We start from the raw sequence: 20,807 nt of genomic DNA, 5'->3' as shown, positions 1-20,807 counted from the left end.
ACAGCCACAGCAACGCCATATCGGAGGTGCGTTTGTGACCTACACCACAGCTGGCAGCAATGCTGGATTCTTAATCCACTGATTGGGGCCAGGGATCAAACCTGCATCTTCATGGATACTAGTCAGGTTCATTTCTGCTGAGCCACCACAGGAACTCCTAATATTTGACATTTTAAGAAGCCTTAGATCCAAAGGAATAATGCCATGGTCATGAAAATCTAGAGCATGGAAACCTAGGGCATAGTAGGGAGAAAGAGACTAATATCAAGATTCTTAAAGTCCATGTAATCTGTTCCACCTTGCCTCAGATCGGAAGTCTACACTAAACCCTCCTGAAAGCTCTACTGCAGTACAACACAGAAGCCCTCACCATCAGTGGGAGCGGGGCACTAACTGACTCTTGGTTCTAGGGAGTCAGCTTGCCCCAGTGTGCTGGACATTGATGAAGTCATCTGGCAGAGTTGGCCTGGGCCCCTGGTCACAGTGGATTTGCCTGGCTTCCTTGAAGACTATCTCTGCCTGTGTTTCCAGGGAAACAAACCTGAGCCCTCTGAGGCCTCCTAATATCTCAACATTGAAACTCAAGACTGAGAAGTGAAGCCATCCTCCAGTGCCTCGCTTCTGCCCATGGGGATCCTGATTAACTCTGCGGCAGCAAAGTTATGATAAATGACTTTCTTTCCTAATAGTAATTCAGATATCCTGGGTGGAGCAGCTCTGCTGGGGTAAGGAATAAGAATTGGGCAGCTCCCTGTGCTGCAGGGGAACTGATGGCCTGGATGGTTGAGCATCGCTGATGACTGCCCCCTGGGAAGAAGCAGATGGGGATAAAGTTATCAGCAGGCTAAGCCTCTCTCTCAGGCCTAGAAATCTCATTTTATTTATTTATTTATTTTTTCTTTTTGTCTTTTCTAGGGCCGCACTCTCGGCATATGGAGGTTCCCAGGCTAGGGGTCTAATCGGAGCTGTAGTTGCCAGCCTATGCCACAGCCACAGCAATGTGGGATCCAAGCTGAGTTTGTGACCTACACCACAGCTCACGGAAACATCGGATCCTCAACCCAATGAGCGAGGCCAGGGATCGAACCTGCAACCTCATGGTTCCTAGTTGGATTCGTTAACCACTGAGCCACGATGGGAACTCCTAGAAATCTCATTTTAAAGAGTCTACATGAATGGTCTGTAACATACTTTCCTTATATCTTCTTGGAACTCAGTATCATTTCCCTTCTGGCTTCTTTTTATTGAGGTGGAGTCTCTAGAAGCCAATACCAAGAAGGTGGAGTAGGTGGTCCTGTCAAGGGAAGTTCTCACCTCCTTGAATGACCATGAAAGCCTCTTCCTCAGGGCAAACTGTGAGGCTTCCTATGATGACAGATTATCGTAGTGTGACAAATGCCAGGTATCCTATCTATGCACATTGCTTAGAAGGCCCTGCTGACTGCACATAATAAACATGTGTGCCCAATATGTCTGCAGAATCAGCTGCAATGCCTAAAGGTAGGTCAGGACACATAGTAGGCTCACAGGAAAGGCTCACTGAATAAATAAGCAGAGAGAGTTCTGTAGTTGTTATGGGCTTGGAGACAGATACGTTTATTGAGCTCTTTGTAGTATGTGGCACCAACAATAAGGCTCATGAAGCTAAAAATGATACTTCATCTGCCACAGAGAGTTTTCCAGTCTGAGGTAAAGAATTGTTGTACAAAGTAAAACGTCATGATGTCTATAAAAACAGTGCTTCTCAAAACCCTGGAGGAAGAGAATCTTTAATTCCAGCTTCTTTCTTAAACAGTGGCCTTCTGAAGCTCTCTTTGTCTGTTTTCTAGTCACAAGTTCTAAAGCCCTTTCAATATTTGGGGCATTTTCTGCATTGCAAATCTCCCCTCCCTCAGGGGAAAGCCAGGCACTCACTTTCCCAGCCTTTCTTGACCCTGGAGTAGGTATATTCACAGACCCAAGTTCTGCTATTCAGATACGCTGATAGGAATCTTCAATTAGAAAAAGAGTAGAGTGAGGAAGCAGGGGCTGTAACCCACCTTTTGATGAGGATGACTATGGGACATTTGGCTCTTGGGAGCAGCAGGGCAGAGTTTTAGATTTCCAGAACCTGGTCGCTGCGACTGGGTATGTGAACTCTGTGCTGTGTCATGCCCTTTGGTGGGGTCTCCACGGGGGCCAGCCACAATGTGGTCCATGTGTTGTTCCTGGTCACATCATCTCCACGGTTTGCTTTCTGGCCCTCCTGGAGATTTTCTGAGCTACCTAATATCCTTTAATAAATTATTTTTCTGCTTAAGTTACCTGGAGGGGGTTCTGTTATGTATTAACTGAAAACCTGACTGAAAAACTCTCCATTATTAGTTGATAAGAGCCAGTGATTCCTGTTTATGTGAATGTGAAGAGAACCCATTTATTTGTTCTGTGACTCCAGGTACAACTTCTTAAAAGCAGCTGGGTCAGAATGAGAGAGTAGGTCTCAAACTAACCCTTGAAGGCGTCAGCATGCTTCTCACTTCCGAAAGCTTCCTTACAATTTCTGCACTCTAAATATCCTAGGCATGAAGTTCCCGTCATGACTCCACAGTTAATGAACCTGACTAGGATCCATGAGGATGTGAGTTTGATCCCTGGCCTTGCCGCTCAGCAGGTTAAGGATCCGACATTGCTGGGAACCGTGGTGCAGGTAGCAGACGTGGCTTGGATCCCCAGTAGCTGTGGCTGTGGCATAGGCTGGCAGCTGTAGCTCCGATTGGACCCCTAGCCTGGGAACCTCTGTATGCCTCGGGTCATCCCTAAAAAGCAAAAAATAAAATAAAATAAAATTTGATTGTGATGATCATTGTAAAAAATAAATATACTAGGCACGATGCTCTTCTGCCTGCATCCCCCATTTTTGGTTAGTACACCTGGATGCACAAGCCTGAGGTGTGGTCATCGCAATCCTTCCCTTGTCTCTCTTACTTCCCAGTGACAAACTTAGAATATGACCTTATTATTGCTTAAATTATGGCCTTTCTATCTCCACTGCTGCTTCCTTAGCTTAGACTTCCAACTGTTGCCTTTGTCTTCTGGGTAAACCCCTAACTCCAGCCTTTCACATTTCAGGCCATCTTCCATTCCACCGAATGTAATCAGGCTCTCCTTCCAAGATAAAATCCTTCGGTGACTCCACATTTCTTATGGACTAATGTTCAAGCTCCCTTGGGATCTTGTCCCAGAAAACTATTTTAAATTCACTTGCTGCTATGCCCTCATCACCTCCCGTGTCTAGTCACCCACCAGTCTCTAAGCACCAGGTTCTCATAGCTGCATCTCAGTGTGCACTGCTCTCCTTTCTTGAAATGTCCTTTGTCACATTATGCATTTGGCATACTCCTACTCATCCTTCAAGATTTAGTGAGAATGCCACCAACTCTGGGAAATGGTTTCTGCCATTTCCATCAAAGTGTAGCGCTTCTTTTTTCTGTGCCCTCAACCTTTTTTTGTGCCTTTCTCCAGCCTTCTAATATAGCACTTATCACATTGTTGGGTTTATTGACTCCCACGTGCATCTTCCCGATAGATGGTGAGGTTGTGAGAAGGAGGGGCAGAGTCTTCTTCATCTCTTTACCTTGAGGGCCAAGGACAATACCTGGTACTTAGTAGATACTCAGATGATGCTTGTGAAATTGGCAAATTAGCTAATAATAACACAGTTGCGGGGCAGAATCCGCTTCATCTCTGCATCTTTGAGGGCCAACCACAATGCCTGGCACTGAGTAGATACTTAGATGATGCCTGTGAAATTAGCAAATTAACTAAAAATACACACAGTTGCAGGAAAGACTCTTAGAACTAGTCAAAACCCCTGAAAACCCACATTCCCAAATAGAGGCTCTTATTAAAGTAGTAAAATTCTAGTCACTCTGGCCATAGCTGTCCCCAGTCCAGTGAACCATATGCATCCCCCTGGGGAATCTTTCTGCACAGACAGCCTAAAGGCAGACCCAGAAAAGGAAATGAAACACCTGCTAATTTACAAACACCTAGGTATTTTGAATAGTAATTAACACAAAGCTCACTAATAGTTAGGGAGTAATTAATAGCTAAATGTTGGCATTTAACAAAATGATGTTTTTCCCCTTTTCTACCCAAGCAATGCTTTTAAATTGAGGATGCTCAAAATGGCTTGAAATGGGAGGAAATCATTTCAGACACCACGAGTATTTAAAAGGTAGTGCTGCTGGTGGGCGTGCTTCATTGCCATCATTAACCACAACGGGAACAGCCAGCATTTACTGAGTCCCCACCAGCCAAGGCAGAGGCGCAGGATTGAAGGCAGGCTACTGCATTCACAAAAATCTCTCATATGAAAACATATTACACTTGCAAAGCAAATGAATTTGGAGACAGGTGGGTGATCATTCATGATCCAGAGACCCTGGGCTATACAAAAGGATCTCCCACAAGGTTCCTTTAAATAGGAAACTGCCAGAGAGCACTTACAATATTATTGAGTTTATAAGGAATCAATTAAGAACTAATTCTTTCAGAAACCAATCTATCGCACAACAGGGGTATAGCTACATTTAGAATTGCTGCTCCAATCTTTGCCTTTCCATCACCCTTTGTCAGCAACCATTATACAACCAAAACCTGTAAAGTAAAATGCACAGACAGGGTCAGGAGACCTGGGTTTGAATCTGGCTTTTGGCCATGCTGCTCCAGCCTCAGTGTTCTCACCTGGAACTGGGGCCAACAGTCTCGGTGGCAAGGATTAAGAAAGAATATGAATTTGAAAGAGCCCATGTCATGGGTTGCTGTTCACTCATACATTAGTTCATTAAGGCTACCCAAACAAAGTACCGCAAACTGAGCAGCTTAAACAACAGAACTGCTTTGTCTCATAGTTCTGGAGGCTAGAAGTTCAAGATCAAGGTATTGGGGGGGGGGTTGGTTACCTCCAAAGGCTGTTCCATGCCTCTATCCTAGCTCCCAGTAGTTTACTGATAATCTTTGGTGCTCCTTGGCTTCTGCTGCAACACTCCAATTTCTGCCTTTATCATCACACATCATTTTCTCTGTGTGTGTGTCCAGTATGACCCCCTCTTAACTAATTACATCTGCAGTGACCCTCTTTCCAAATAAAGCCACATTCTGAGATACTGGTGGTTAGAACTTTAACATATGAATTTTGAGAGAACACTATTCAGCTCATAACAACTCATTATTGCTCTGGCTTTAAGTCATTGAAATGACAGATATGTGGTGCTTTTTTCTTGGTAGATATTTTGCTTTTCTTGGCTAAGATGTTGCCAAGTGAAAGGCATTTTTATAGAAACAACAGCAAACCACAAAGAGAAGATCTTGAACATAGAAATCAAGACAAAAGGGAAACTTTAATAAGAGAAATCAGATTGGGCAGCAGCTCCAATAGCAGTTTTCTTTTTCCTGACAGCCTTTTATCCCTTCCCTCTTAGGAAAAACAGTGCACTCACCAGGGCCTTGGTCACATCCACCTTGCCACACTGAGGAGTACGAAGGAGGTTTGGCACTCTATTCTTATCATGACTCACTTTTTGCAGGAAGATGGTTTCTCAGCGGAACCATCCTTCTGTCAGATGGAGAAGGCTCTCTGCCTCCAGGGTTCTGCCAAACCGGCCCTAGGAGCAATGACTTGGTCACTTCCTCCCAAGTGTGGTTTCCAATAAACTCGACAACAACAACAAAAAGCCAACTGATGATGTTGTCCCATAGATTGTACTCCCATTGTATTGCTGGAAACTTGGAGGTCAGAGGCTGGAAGAAACCAGTTGAGGAGCTATAAAGGCTAGGACACATTTGCTTTGTGCTCTGGTCTCCACACAGTGACTTGGATATTGGGGTAGACTGATTGTAGTAATGACCGAATTTGTTCCCACCTTCTGTATCCAGGCCCTCCTGCACTGACTTTTGCCATAGCCATTTGTCTTGATTTGGCCAAAGAGAACATCTTGAAAAGTGCTTGTACACTGGAGCTGCTTTTGCAACTGCTACCACCAAAATGATCAAGCTCAAGCTAGTCTCCTGGAGGAAGAGACACCACATGAGCAGCAATGAGCCATCACAAACAACAAGCTGCCAGCTAACTCTGCAGCTGATCACGGATGTATGATGCATGATGTATGATGTATGTGTCCCGCTGATATTAGCAGAGTCTGGCCTCAGGCTGGAAGAACCATTCAGGTGCAGGAGACCCAAACTGCAGCCTCTCAAAATTGTGAGCTAAAACAATGTTTTCCTTTTCTTTTTTTCTTTTTGTTGTTGTTCTGAGCCATTTGGTGTTGAAGTGTTTTGTTATGTAGCAAAAGTTAACTGCCACAGATATTTTCCCAAGGGTTCTTCTAGAGTCTAGTACCGCTGGTGAGATCATGAGTGTTGGGATTTTAGGGATAGTTTTCTGGCTAGCCATGTGTAATTTGGGTAATCTGGGCTAGGAGGTGGGGTCTATTGCCAGCCATGCTCTGTGGCCCCTGGGAGTATAGGCTTTGGGGTCAAACTGACCTTGATTCAAATCATGGCAAGGCGTCACTGTGGAGAAACAACTGTAATCACACCAAAATCCCAATGGCTTCACACCCTAAAGATATATTTCTATTTTATGTCACAGCCCACCCATATATTTATATATTTGTTGTCCCATACCTCTGTGCTAATCTACAGATCTGGCTGGGGGCTGGCTAGTCTAAGAGGACTTAGCTAGTTGGCTTGTTCCACTCCATGTGGTATCTCGCCCTCCAGCTGGCCAGCTTGCGTTTGATCACACTTGTATATAGAGATTCAGGGATCCATGCTCCTTCCATCTATTGTGTTCTCTGAGTCCTCCACTGGATTCTCTGTCTCCAGCCAGGAGACATGGAGAATCTGATAGGACTTATTTTAGCTGCTTAGGTTGGAAATGTCAAGAATCACTTCTTGCTTCATTCCACTGGCTAGAACGAGTGGCATGTCCCCACCTAGATGCAAGGGGACTGGGAACATGAGCCACCAGTTTACCAAGGAAAGAAAGAAGACAGATATTGGTGAGATCCAGAAGTCTGTCCTAGGCAGCAATTCACTAACTAGGTACTCAGGCAAGTTATTTGACTTTTCTGGTAGTCAAATTATCCCATGTGGGTTGTGCAATCTATGCAGAAGTGGCCTCAGTCCAGTATAGGTCTTTTCATTCTGATCTGTGTCCATGCACACTGGGAACTGAGGCCGTTTAGTGTCACATCACTATGCTGTTGTTTTTCAGAGCCAGGCTCTATCTGGCATACCAAGGACAGGGCTGTGGGAATGGTCTACCCTGAATGTAGGTGATGAGTGGGTGTATTTTCTATAGAGACACTTTTAAAATTATAAAGCTAATTGAAAGCTGGTCTGTTTTTTATTATCATCATATGCCAGCAAATAATAGTAAAACACTCCTTCTTAAAAGAAAAATTGATATGTAAGGGCTAAACAATTACTATGCTACTATTGAGATTGAATGATATTATCATTAGCTAGAATTGGCCCCTAACCCAACAGTCCTTTGGTTTCGAGAGTACATGAGAGAAGCATTTGGACTTCAGATTCATTTGAGCATATTTTCAAATGCTCTCTCTAGTCACTCTGTTTCACTGTTTTAAACATTTTTTCCTTCTTTTTTGGCCACACCCACAGCATAGGAAAGTTCCTGGGCCAAGGATCTTACTGGAGCTGCAGGTGTGACCTACACCACAGATGTGGCAATGCCAGATTCTTAACCCACTGTGCTGGCTGGGGATCAAATGCACACTACCACAGACAATGCTGGATCATTAACTAACTGCACCCAGAAGGAATTCCCACTGTTTTAAACTTTTAAGTACAAATTAAAAAAAAACTACAAGTGGTCACATAGAACAACAAAACTAAAGGAACTCAAGTTCTCAGCCATCATCTACACAAGCACTGTTTATTTGTCATGGCTTAAAGGCAGGAATATCCAGCACCACAGGTGTTGGAGACACAAGCTATTCCCAAAGGGAGCTTGACTTATGTCAAACCATTTATGAGCTTATTGGGAGTTCACCAAGTTCAATCCCATATAGAATATAGTACCTACTCAAAGGATAAATGTCTTAGTCAACTTGGGCTGTTATTAAAAAAAAAATACCACTGACTGGGTAGCTCAAACAACAGATATTTATTTATCATAGTTTTGGAGGCTGGGAATCCAAAGTGAAGATGCTGGCCAGTTTGGTTTTTGGTAAGGGCTCTCTTCCTGGCTTGAAGATGGCTGCCTTGCTGCTGTATCCTCATGTGGTAGAGAAACAAAGCTCTGATGTCTATACTTTTACTTATAAGGGCACGAGTCCCATCACGAAGGCTCTATCTTCATGCCATCATCTAAACCTCATCACCTTTCCAAAGCCTCAACTTATAATATTACATTGGGGTTAGGTCTTCAATAAATAAGTTTGAGATGGTACACAAACATTCCGTCCGTAACAATAAGTAGTGACATTGTACTCCTTTGAAAATAATTTGGGGGGAAGTCAGAAAATGATCTGTTTTGGGTTCTCATTTACTCACTTAGTTACTGGCTACTCCACAAAGAAGTGGTCTTTGGTATCCTGTCCTTGCTAGCAATCCATTCTCCCCTGTGTTTCCTGGATTCTCCTGGTGTATTGGGATCTTCATAGGAAGCAGGGTGACTTGACAGGCCTGCAGAATTCCAAGTCTCAGATCTAGACATTGATTGTGGCCTGGACGGCCCTCTTCACTGGCTGGTGGGGTAAGGTTGTGTTGAAGCCAAGGGGGTCAAGTATGGAAGCAGATCATCGGCTCCTGAATCCCCACCCTTCTCTCTCTCTTATCCTTAGCCTGCTGCTCATTCTTTTCATTTTTTTAAATTAACCACTGGCTGCCTATCACATAGCCCTGTTCAATTGTCCTCTTATCCCAATGAGTAAGTCCAAATCTGGATGGATCTATTCTTCCCACACACGACTCCTTTTCCAAGTGTCCCGCATTCTTCCTTCTTGTTTTTGTTATTGATGGCACCATTATTCTCCCAGTTTCACTAATCTTTGGCATGTTTCTTATTCATTTTCTATAGTTCACCAAGATCTATAATCAAATTCCTTCCTTTTCCATCTACACTGGTTTGGACCTAGGTCAACTTGCATCTAAGATTGTGTCTCACTAACCCTAATTTCTGCTGCCAAATGAACCCTCCCACATACCACTTTCATCATGTAACTGCTCCCCCAAGAGTTTGCAATGGTTTTCTGCTGCTATTGCAGCAAAACTACTTCCCCTGAGGCTTGAGGAGGCTGGAGCCAATGACAAAGAGACTAAAAAATTTTCAACTAAATGTCCCAACTTTCAGTTAAAGATGTTTTTCCCTAATTCTAAATTCTCTGATTCTTCAGGGGCTAACATATGAGTGGGGCAAAGGAGACCCCATTTTTCCTCCACACACAAGAACAGTGTGCTGCCAGATATAGGGGCTCAACAAATATTTCTTGAGTGGAGAAAAGAACTTTACAGATAGTATATAAAAATATAACTCACTCAAATAGAATTTTTTCATATTCATTCATTGATGAATGACCACATGTAGAGTCTACGTAGAGAGGGAGAAACTTGATACGGAAGCCACATCATCCCAGCAGCCTAGTGAGCCTCCAGATAAACCTGTGCCAAGCTGCCATCTGACTGCAAGCACACCAGAGGCCCCAAATGAAACCACCAGAAGAACTGCCCACTGAGCCTAGTCTACCTTTGGAATCACGAAAGATAAAGTCATTGTTTTAAGCCATTGAATTGGGGTGGTTTGTTATACAGCAGTAGATAGCCAAAAAGACATATCCATTCATTGAAATTTATGTATCCATCCGTGTCTGATACTGTGTTAGGTGAAGTGGATGCAAAACTAAATACTGCATTGATGCTGAACTCTTTTTATATGTTTGTTAATGAAAAATCTTTGTAAATGGAAGTGTTTTCATGTTTTGCTTTAAAGGTGAAAACATTTCAGTATAAAATATATTTGTAGCAAGTCGTTTTGTAAAAAGGAATAATCACTGAGGTTGTTTGTATTTTTAACTTTTTGAAGTGACAGTTTTTAGGTAGTGAAACACATGAGAGCTTTTATTTATTTGTTTGTTTGTTTATTTATTTATTTATGTTTGCTTTTCTTTTTTTTTAGGGCCGCACCTGAGGCATATGGAAATTCCCAGGCTAGGGGCTGAATTGGAGCTGTAGCTGCTGGCCTATGCCACAGCCACAGCAACTCAGGATCTGAGCTGCTTCTGAAACCTACACCACAGCTCACAGCAGCACCAGATCCCTGATCCACTGAGAGAGGCCAGGGATTGAACCGCATTCCTCATGGATACTAGTCGGATTCATTTCCACCGTGCCACAAAGGGAACTCCCAGAGCTTTTAATAATAGAATTTAATTCAACAAATATTTCTGAGCACTTACTATGTGCTTCCTCTCTATATTTTAAAAACCCACGTTGAGGAGTTCCTGTTGTGGCTCAGTGGTTATAAACCCAACTAGTATCCATGAGAATGCGGGTCTGATACCTGCTCAGTGGGTTAAGGATCTGGCATTGCCATGAGCTGTGGTATCGGACCTGGTGTTGCTGTGGCTGTGGTGTATAGGCCGGCAGCTGCAACACTGATTTGACCTCTAGTCTGGGAACTTCCATATGCCATGGGTGCAGCCCTTAAAAGCAAAATAAATAAATAAATAAATAAATAAACTAACAAACAAAAAATTCTCATTGAAATTCAGGTGCTGTTTCCCACCTGCCATCTATTTGTTTTCATGGGGCTTGTCCTAAGTTACTTGGGGGAATTCTGTTTTTGTCTATTAACACATATACGTGTTACTGTCACGCATCCTCTAGCTCTTTTCTTATTGCTTCAGTAAGAATTATATTCAGTTGTTCAGTTTCTAAATGGCTTAATTAGCAGAACTTTCCATGTTTTTTTTTTTCTTTAGAATTCTCTCAGTCTTCAGTTAGTTGGACTCCCTTCTCATTACTCTCTTTTCTTCCCTGAGTTTTACTCAACATTCGGCTAATGAGTTCACGATCCTCTCTTGTCCCACCATGGATTGCAACCGAGGCATTTGGAGGCTTCCTTGCCTTAATTATTGGGGGAAAAAAATCCCTTCTTGGTCTTTTCTCCTTAGACTCTGCTGGCTCTGAGTTTCCAGCTCTTATCTCTCACTGTCTTTGTTTTTTATAGAAATAAGAGACCGTAAAGCAGAGAGAAGCCATGGAGATCATATAATTTTATGGATGATCAAACTTTGGTCAGAGAGCCAAGTGACTTGCTCAAAGAACCATAGTCAGTTAGTGGCAGAGCCCCGGCTAGAACCAAGATGTCCAAACCAAGGAGTTCTGGCTTCATTAAAGTAATGAATGCACTTTCAGACCATGTTAAACTAATGCAAACAGAGTAACTGATACTTGATCTAGCAGTTTTATTTGCAATTAATTAATGGGTTTTAATTAAATCTCGATTCTCAGTCTCGGGCTACAACTGCACAAAATAAAAGGAAAAATAAAGAGAAGTACAGTGGGCTCAGAAGCTGTAAGGTGTACAGCAGCAGTTAAAAATATTTTTTTAGGAGTTCCCATCGTGGCGCAGTGGTTAATAAATCCGACTAGGAACCATGAGGTTGTGGGTTAGGTCCCTGCCCTTGCTCATTGGGTTAATGATCTGGCGTTGCCGTGAGCTGTGGTGTAAGTTGCAGACGTGGCTCGGATCCCGCGTTGCTGTGGCTCTGGCGTAGGCCGGTGGCTACAGCTCCGATTCGACCCCTAGCCTGGGAACCTCCATATGCCGCGGAAGTGGCCCAAGAAATTAAAAAAAAAATTTTTTTTTTATTGTTTAGGGTTTTGATTAACACTTTGAGCCTCTCATTAATCTATTCTATAAATATTTATTGACTATTATGTGCATACCTGTATGCACATGTGTGCCCATTAAACATGCATGCAATTCCCTTCTTTTAAGGAGACACTGTGCAATACAGTGTCAATATCCTCATAAATATCTTTATAATTAACACATGCAAGTTAATGTCCGTAGCAATGTAGCACTAATTGGTTGCTTTTTTTTTTTTTTTTTGGAAAATGGACACTTTGACTTCTTACAGATAGTTTATTTTCTTCATTATTCCCATGTCTCCAATTCTTAGGAGCATCTGATCCTTTTATTTCAGAGTGGAGGACCTCAAACTCAAATGCCTTCAAGAGCCATGCAGTTAAAGTAAATAAGTGAAGCAGGCTTGGTATTACCCAGTTGGAATCCTGGGGACTGTGGCAGCACTGAGACTACAACTACCATTTCAGGGGTGCAGTGGCCCCTCCATGTCAAGTGATTTTTGTCATGTGGGAATTCAAGGGTCAATATTTCAATTTCAAGAACTTTTTTTGGTCATGCCTGTGGTATATGAAAGTTCCCAGGCCAGGGATTGAACCAGTGCCACAGCAGTGACCCAAATTGCTCTAGTGACAATGCTGAATCCTTAACCCACTGGGCCAAAAGAGACTTCCTAGAACAACTGTGTTTTAAAAAGGGGCTGGAAGTCTTTATTTTTTATGTGAAATCTGTTGATTTCTAAAATTGGGGTGGTTAATTAAAAATATTTAAAACCACCAGCCAAATAATATGTGGTTTACTAAATTCAAATCCTGGGCATATAATTTGTCCTACCACCACTATAAGCCTTTTCCATTGACAGAGACAAATGGTAAAACCCAAGCCTTCCTAAGAATTCTGGAAATGAGGGATTGGGGCAGTGGTTCTTACCCACTGACCTCTGAAGTGGTCAAACCCACCCAATGATTTGTCTGGTCAGTTGCACCTAATGTCACTGAGAAAATCTAAATCACTTTCTAGAGGAAATGAGTCGGAAATAGTGTTGCTTTCGCAGAGGCCCAAATAAGGGACTGTCTTGTTTTATTAGTTTAAGATGTATTAATTATTCTAGAAATTAAAATGTAGTATTGGGGAGTTCCCATCATGGCTCAGCGGAAACCTCATAGGAACCATGAAGTTGTGGGTTTCATCCCTGGCCTTGCTCAGTGAGTTAAGGATCTGGCGTTGCTGTGAGCTGTGGTATATAGGTTGTAGATGTGGCTCAGATCTGATGTGGCTGTGGCTGTGGGGTAAACCCACAGATGTAGCTCCAATTGGACCCCTAGCCTTGGAACGTCCATATGCCTACAGGTACGGCCCTAAAAAGAAAAAAAAAAAAAAAAAGAAAGAAAAAAAAGGAGTATTTCCCTGGCACTCAATGAGTGTGTTAGATGCCTGTCCCCACCTGGGTCATGCTAATACAAATCTATACATGGCATCTTGAATCCTATTTCTCCAAAACCAGTAAGTATTTGGTATTAGCTCCAACTCTTTAGTTCGAGGTCCTCACTAGTCTTCTAAACTTCAAATCTAATTGCCTGTTCTCATGGCTTGTCTTATTTCATTTGCTCATTTGTCAAATATTTATAGTGTGCCTTCTGGGTGTCAGATATGTTTTAAACACTAAAGATATGACAGTTAATCTCATGTTCACCCACAGAGCTTACCTTCTGTGAAGGCCAGGGAGACAACAGTCACTTAAGCAAATGAAGAAATAACAGAGTTTCAAATAGTGTCAGCTGTTACTAAGAAAGTGAAATGGGGAAATGGGATAAGGGTGACTGAGGAAAGGCTTTCCTGCCGAGTCATTTGGGTTGAGACCTGAATGGTGAGACACTAACAGCTATACAAAGATATAGGGGTAGAGGGTTGCAGTCAAGGGAAACAACTGGAGCAAAAGTCTGTCATATGACTTGATGTACTCAAGGATCAGAAAGACAACCTGATATCTGGAATCTAATATAGGGCACAAATGAAACTTGCCACAGAAAAGAAACTCATGGACTTGGAAAACAGACTTGTGGTTTCCACGGGGGAGGGAGTGGGATGGACTAGGAATCTGGGGTTAATAGATGCAAACTATTGCCTTTGGAATGGATAAGCAATATAGCACTGGGAACTATATCTAGTCACTTATGATGGAATATGATATATATATATATATATATGTGTGTGTGTGCATGTGACTGGATCACTTTGCTATACAGTAGAAAATTGACAGAACACTGTAAACCAACTATAATGGAAAAAAATCAGTGACAACCTGTGGTTGGAAAGTCTAACCTAACTTCCTTCCAACATTTGCCTTGTTTACCATCCCAGTGTTGCAGTACTTGCCTAGCTCTATTTATTGACTTCCTTGGTTGGTTCTCTCCAAGGTCCTGAAGAATAAGTGTGCCTTTTTTTGGAGAGTGTATCCACTTCTAAGGTCACATCTCTTAAGCTCACTGTTGTTCTCTTCTGACTTATGATCAGTTAAACTTTATATGCATAGGAATGGCAAGAAGACTTATTATATTTACAGGTTTCTACTCTCTGGAACCCAGAAACATCTGCAATAAGCTAGAAAGATAATGTCCTGTACTAAAGCAGTAGCTGAGTAGAATCATTGGTATCATTGGTACCTGATAGCCTATTAGATGTGTGTGCTTGGATATGGATGTGTGGTGTGGGAGTGAGGGGATGTACTGAGGGAGGATGTTTCCAAAGTTTCAGACGTGAATCAATAGGTAGATGGTGGTGCCACTCACTGAGACTCAGGAAACAGGAGGAGAAGCAGGTTTCATTTGGATAGATATATGGATATAGGCCATGGAAGGTAAAGCATAATAGAAAGGGATTTAGGAAGGAATTCTTGAATCTGAAGTGGGACACCAGCAGGAGTTCTTTCTCTGCCATCTTACACTGGATTTTCAAATACATGTTGCCAAGTAAATGTGATTACCATGGGATAATTGTTCTATGATATATTTGAATGCTATTATTCTTCTATATTCAGATAAAATGATTTTATGGGTTGGTTTAGAAATTTACGCACAGTAATGGAATTGCTTTCATTAAATAAGAATGCTACAAGCCATGGAAGTTAAAAGTTGAGGAAATTCCCTGGGAAATTCAGGTTAGAGTTTGTTTCGCTTTTTTTCTTTTTTTTGGCTTTTTTTTTTTTTTAAGGGCCACACCCGTGGCATTTGGAAGTTCCCAGGCTAGGGGTTGAATCAGAGCTGCAGCTGCTAGTCTATGCCACAGCCACAGTGACATGGGAGTTGAGCCACATCTGTGACCTACACTACAGCTTGTGGCAACGCAGGATCCTTAACTCACTGAGCAAGGCCAGGGATTGAACCTACATCCTCATAGATCGTAGTCGGGCTTGTTACTGCTGAGCCATGAAAGGAACTCCCCAGGCTAGAGGTTTTTTTTTTTTTTTTTTTTTACGTGATTTCAGTATCTTCCTTGTTCAATTAAGTAGATTTTATAAACATAATCATAAACATATTTTTGGTTTTTGAGAATTGGAACATAGTGGCAGACATGGCCATCATTATATTCTGGCTAAGGTTCACTAATCATTAAACAAAATTTATTGGGCACTGACTGTGTCCCAGACATTATATTGGGTGCTGGGTATTCGAAGATGAATAAGACATAGCCCTTGCCCCCAAATTATCAACAAACCAGACCTGGGATGACTTTTCTTCTTCAAACCAGTGCTTCCTTTTTGTAACTGATAGATATTGTCTTTTACTCTGTTAATTATCATCAATCTGTGGGACCAACTTGTGTTTACTCTTTTATTCCTAAAGCTAATTGCAAATTACCTCCTCACCACAGAGTTCTATCTTGCCAACAGACTCACGGTAGATCCCTGGGAAGAGGGAAGACGTCTAGTAGTGGTCAAGATTGGTCACATTTATTATTATTATTATTATTATTATTATTGTTATTATTTTTGCTTTTTAGGTCTTCACTCAGGGCATATGGAAGTTCCCAGGCTAGGGGTCGAATTGGAGCTACAGCTGTCGGCCTTCGCCAGAGCTGCAGCAACTTGGGATCCAAGCCTCGTCTGTCACCCACACCACAGCTCACAGCAATGCTGGATCCTTAACCCACTGAGTGAGTCCAGGGATCAAACCCTCATCCTCACGGGTACTAGTTGGGTTCATTACCATTGATCCACAATGGGAACTCCTGCCACATTTATTATTTTAAGAGTTTGTTCCACTTGGAAATAGTTTCCTTGGTTATTACTTATGAATCCTCTCACCTGGTCCTCTGATAAAGCAGCTCGAGGGCCTGTGTTCTGGCATTTTGATGGAATGGGTTTATTTTCTTCACCCTGGACACCAGGTGCTACTGGCTAAAAACAGCAGAGGACTGAATCTCTTCATTTTAGGGTCCTGGTAGCTCTGCAGCAAATTTGGCCACTGAGTTGCCCAAGCTCTGTTATTTCCCCCCTAATGGGTAGTGTGCATGTGCATGTGTGTGCGTGCGCATGACAGAGGGAGGTAGAGAGAGAGGGAGAGAGGAGAATGTGCTTCAATGTTCCTATTCTTTATTTTTATTTTTTTCCTTTTTAGAGCTGCACCTGCAGCTTATGGATGTTCCCCCGCTAGGAGCTGAACTGGAGCTGAAACTGCCGGCCTACACCACAGTCACAGCAACACTGGATCCTTAACCCACTGAGCCAGGCCAGGGATTGAACCTACATCCAAGTTGGGTTTGTTTCCGCGGTACCACAACGGTAACTCCAATGTTCCTCTTCTTAAATGGAGATAGTGTTCTCTGCTTTAGCTATCTCTGAAAGTAAAATATTGGTCTGAAAGTAAAAAGCATTGGTTTGAAAGTAAAATAAGGTAAAACAGGACAAAAATAAGGCTGTGCTTAGAAAAAAATGAGTCAAGACATTTAAAAATATTACTAACTAATTTATAATTTTTAAATCAGTGTTAATCTGCATTCCTGTGAGAGATAGGATAATCTAGTGGTTTAAGCCATCAGTTCTTTGATTTGGCTTTTGCTGGTAGGATCTTGGGCAAGTTAATCTCCTTGAGCTGCAATTCTTTTACTGTGAATAGATAACTATCTGCTTCATCTATTGCTGTGAGGCTTAAATAGCTTATTATAGGTTAAGTGCTTACCCTAGCATCTGACGAATGAAAAGTGTTTACTTGACCAAGTATTTACTTTTCTTATTCCTGAAATGCCCAAGACGACCTTGCATCTCTTTTCAAATGTATTTGTACAGGAATGGCCACCTACATCTGTCTAGGACCCACTGAAAACCAAAAACAGTTGTGAAATGGAGAGACCTTATGTGCCCAAGTCAACAAGCTATTGAAGGAGCTGGATTTTAATCCCGATGCTTTGGCTAATTGGATGACCTTGGACAGACACTTTGTTTGCAGTGGTATTAGCATTTCTGCAATATGCAGATGAAGAAGCTGAGGACCTGACTCATTCCCCCAAGGTAATAGAAATGCTTCTGTCTCCCACCTTTTAAAACCAACTAACCAATCAATATCCAATCAAATATTTCTTTTTCTTTTTTCTTTTTACGGCTGAACCTGCAGCATATGGAAGTTCCCAGGCCAGGGGTCGAATCGGAGCCATGGAAACGGCAGTGCCAGATCTGAGCCACGTCTGTGACTTGCACCAAAGCTCATGGAAATGCTGGATCCTTCAACCTACCAAACAAGGCCAGGGATCAAACCCACATCCTCATGGACACTATGTTGGGTTCTTAGCAATGGGAGGTCCCAACCAAACATTCCAATAAAAGGTTTTCTCTTTTTGGTCATAGACAAGCTTCTTAAAAGGCTGTCTACATTAATTTTCCCCACCTTTCCACCTGCATTCTCTTCTTAACAAGGCATAGCAATCTATCCTTGGCCTCTATCAACTCTATATTATACCAGCTTTAATTAACATTACTTCTTTGTTAACAAAAAGCCAATGCCTATCTTTCTATTTTTTCCTGAAGCCATGGTATGCAAAAGTTCCTGGGCCAGGGTTTGAACCTGAGCGACCCTAGTGACCCACACCACAGCAGTGACAATGCTGGATCCTTAACTGATAGGCCACCAGGGAACTCCCAGTGGCTATCTTCATCTTCCTTAACTTTTGGCCACAGAGAGAAGGAGGCAAATGACCTTCAAAAATCCAAAGGACGTGTGGGAAATAAATTTTTCCTCAAGTTTGAGTCCAGGCAAGCCAAGTCTCAATGCTGAAATCAAAATTGCCATTTCAAGGGACTTTGTTCTGCTGAAAACACCCCATATTCAGATACAAAATGTGAATTATTCAAGTAATCAAGGAAAGTAGGTCTACTAAAATATCTTACTGTGACATCAGACACCAAAAGTAAAATCTGATGACAGGCAAATGATTAGAGCACAAAGCAATCTGTTGCTTTGTTCTGATACGAAATGTTGATGGTGAGGTAGGCACCTGCTGCTATTTGTACATGATGGGTCCCAGTCTTCCTACCCCTGTCCAATCACAATGTATTTGTCTGTTGTCACATACCATTAAGACTTTCTTCTTTGTTAAGGAGCCTCCTCAAAAATCTAAGAAAAATGTTAAAGGTAGTCATTTGCATTACAACAGATATTATCAAGGTTTAATTTCAGGCACACAGGAAGGTGGGTGCAGGCAATATTTTTGGTCAAGGGAACATTTTTTAAGCCCCCTAAAATCTTGCTCTGGAGTTAAATGCATTTTAATGGGGGCATTTGGTGAAGCTGCTACCCTGAACTGAGTCAGATCATTGCAGAGAAAGTTTATCATTCTCAGAGGCTGTCAAGATGATTAAATAGGGCTCTTGTGCAATAGGTCCCAAACCACAGCAGCAACGGAGTGGAGTAAACACTGGACTGGGAATCAGGGGAACTGGTCTAGTCTAGTTCTGTGACTCTGGGCAAGTCTCCTCCACTCTCTTAGTCTGGGTATTGTCACCTATAAAGGAGGGGCTGGTTTAGGTAATTTCTAAGGAATTTCATGTCCAGTTCACTGAGCCTAAAGTCAATTTTTAAAATCTCTTCCGTCTCATTTCTGCAGTTCTCCTAATTTATTTGCCCTGGTTTTTTTGTTTGTTCGTTTTGTTTTGTTTTTTGTTTTTACCTTGCCTGACTTTACCACTGCTTTCCAAGGTGATCATTTCTTATCTCTGCTTCTTCATTTACTTTCTGGCTGGTTCTCTCAGAGCTAACCACAGGGACTATGTATCTTGCCAGTGAAAAACCTTCCCCTCTGGAGATATTGTATCTCCATGCTTTGTTCACAGTGGAGCAATTACATGGGAAATTGGAGATGTGTCCAGAATATTACAAAGCAAAGCCCTTCAGCCTGAACTCTTGGCCCTTTCCTAAGATTGTTCACTGTTATGTGTTTGAAATGCTGGTTGGGTGGCAAGGTTTGAAACCAGATTAACTCTACTAGACAATCGAGACCTATACGGAGTAGACTAGAGTCCATACCATGCTTCTGCTCTGATAATTACTCTCTTTAAAGATTTTCAAACTCTAAGATGGAAGAAACTTTTTAATTTTTTTTTTCTTTCTCCATTTCCTCAAGTCCAGGCTGTCAGAGAGCCAGGGCCTGGAAATAATGGTGACTCAACATTTAAACATGTCAATAACAACCATACCCTCTTTCTGGGGGCTCAGAAACACTAATATAAAGCATTTTTTTTTTTAAAGAGTCTCAACTGGAAACATGGCAAAATTTCAGAATATTAAGGATAGAAAGAATATCTTTCTAAAATGTCCCAATAAGTTTAACATACAAAATACAGGACACCTACTTAAATTTGAAGTTCAAATAAACAATACAATAAATAATTTTTTAGAATAAGTATGTCACAGATATTTTCTTGTTTTTCCAAAACACAAATGTGGTCTCATATCTGTATTTTTACTTTCTAGGTGTGGCAATTTTATTTTCCAGAATAAAGCCATCTCATGTAAATATCCCATCAATAGCAGCAGATGGTAAAAGGCAATTTGAATGATGCTTTCAAAATTCGGAGGTATGAGGGAGAAATGAAAACATTTCAATGGCTTAGAAAAAAAATGACTTCTCAGAATGCTATCCAGGATGTGTCCCAATAAAACAAGCAAGTAAACCACAGAGGAAGACATGGGGTACAGGAAAGTGTGACTCAGGTTCATAAAGGCAGTGAAGGGAGTTCCTAAGATGACAGGTTTTCAGCAGAGCTAAGGTACCCAGTGAGATTCTTTGTCTGCACGTAATAGAAAATTCAACTCAAATTGGCTTAAACAAAAACTGAAATTAGGGAGGTCTCCCAGATTGATTCAATGGTTCAAATTTTGACAAAGGTCCAGGATTTTAACCATCTTTCTGCCCTGCTCTTCCTGGATTAGCTGCCTCCTAAAGCTGCTTTTCCTCCTGGTCATACGTGGCTGCCAGAAGCAACCTGAGCAAATGCTTCTTTGTTCATAACTAGCAGGAGAAAGACTGACTTTTCTTTTCCAGCAAATACGTTCCCATAGCTCATGGGCCCATACTGGCCTATGAGGCAGCCCATTGCCAGAACAGTCTTTAGCAAAGGAGATAAAGTCATTTTGATTCTTTCATTCAGTGCCTCCTGTGCCAGGCACTATTTTTCAGTGCTGGGGATAAAGTGGAAAATAAAACAGACAAAATGGGAGTTCCCATCATGGCTCAGTGGAAATGAATCTGACTAGTATCCATGAGGACGCAGGTTTGATCCCTGGCCTTGCTCAGTGGGTTAAGGATCTGGCATTGCCATGAGCTATGGTGTAGGTAGCAGATATGGCTTGGGATCTGGTGTTGCTGTGGCTGTGGCTGTGGCATAGGCTCACAGCTACAGCTCCAACTCAACCCCTGCCTGGGAACCTCCATAGGCCGA

The 20,807-nt window shown here is 42.0% G+C and overlaps 1 long non-coding RNA gene across 4 annotated transcripts in view; it reads left to right on the top strand.

Annotated features, from left to right (window-relative positions):
• The window catches only part of LOC106508330, a 52,513-nt gene that overhangs the window by 17,525 nt on the left and 14,181 nt on the right, over positions 1 to 20,807 (top strand). For 2 of the 4 annotated variants that reach the window (XR_002343365.1, XR_001305115.2), the window contains exons 1-2: positions 16,601 to 16,658; positions 17,163 to 17,384. This is a non-coding gene — a long non-coding RNA (uncharacterized LOC106508330). Of the gene's footprint in view, positions 1 to 2,789; positions 6,242 to 16,600; positions 16,659 to 17,162; positions 17,385 to 20,807 lie in introns of those variants that run through there. The other 2 variants (XR_002343366.1, XR_002343367.1) reach the window with 2 other exon arrangements.

Source organism: Sus scrofa, chromosome 4 (genome assembly GCF_000003025.6).
Source record: "Sus scrofa isolate TJ Tabasco breed Duroc chromosome 4, Sscrofa11.1, whole genome shotgun sequence".
NCBI lineage: Eukaryota > Metazoa > Chordata > Mammalia > Artiodactyla > Suidae > Sus > Sus scrofa.
Note: the sequence above shows the minus strand (reverse complement) of the source record. Positions and strands in the feature narration are given on the sequence as shown.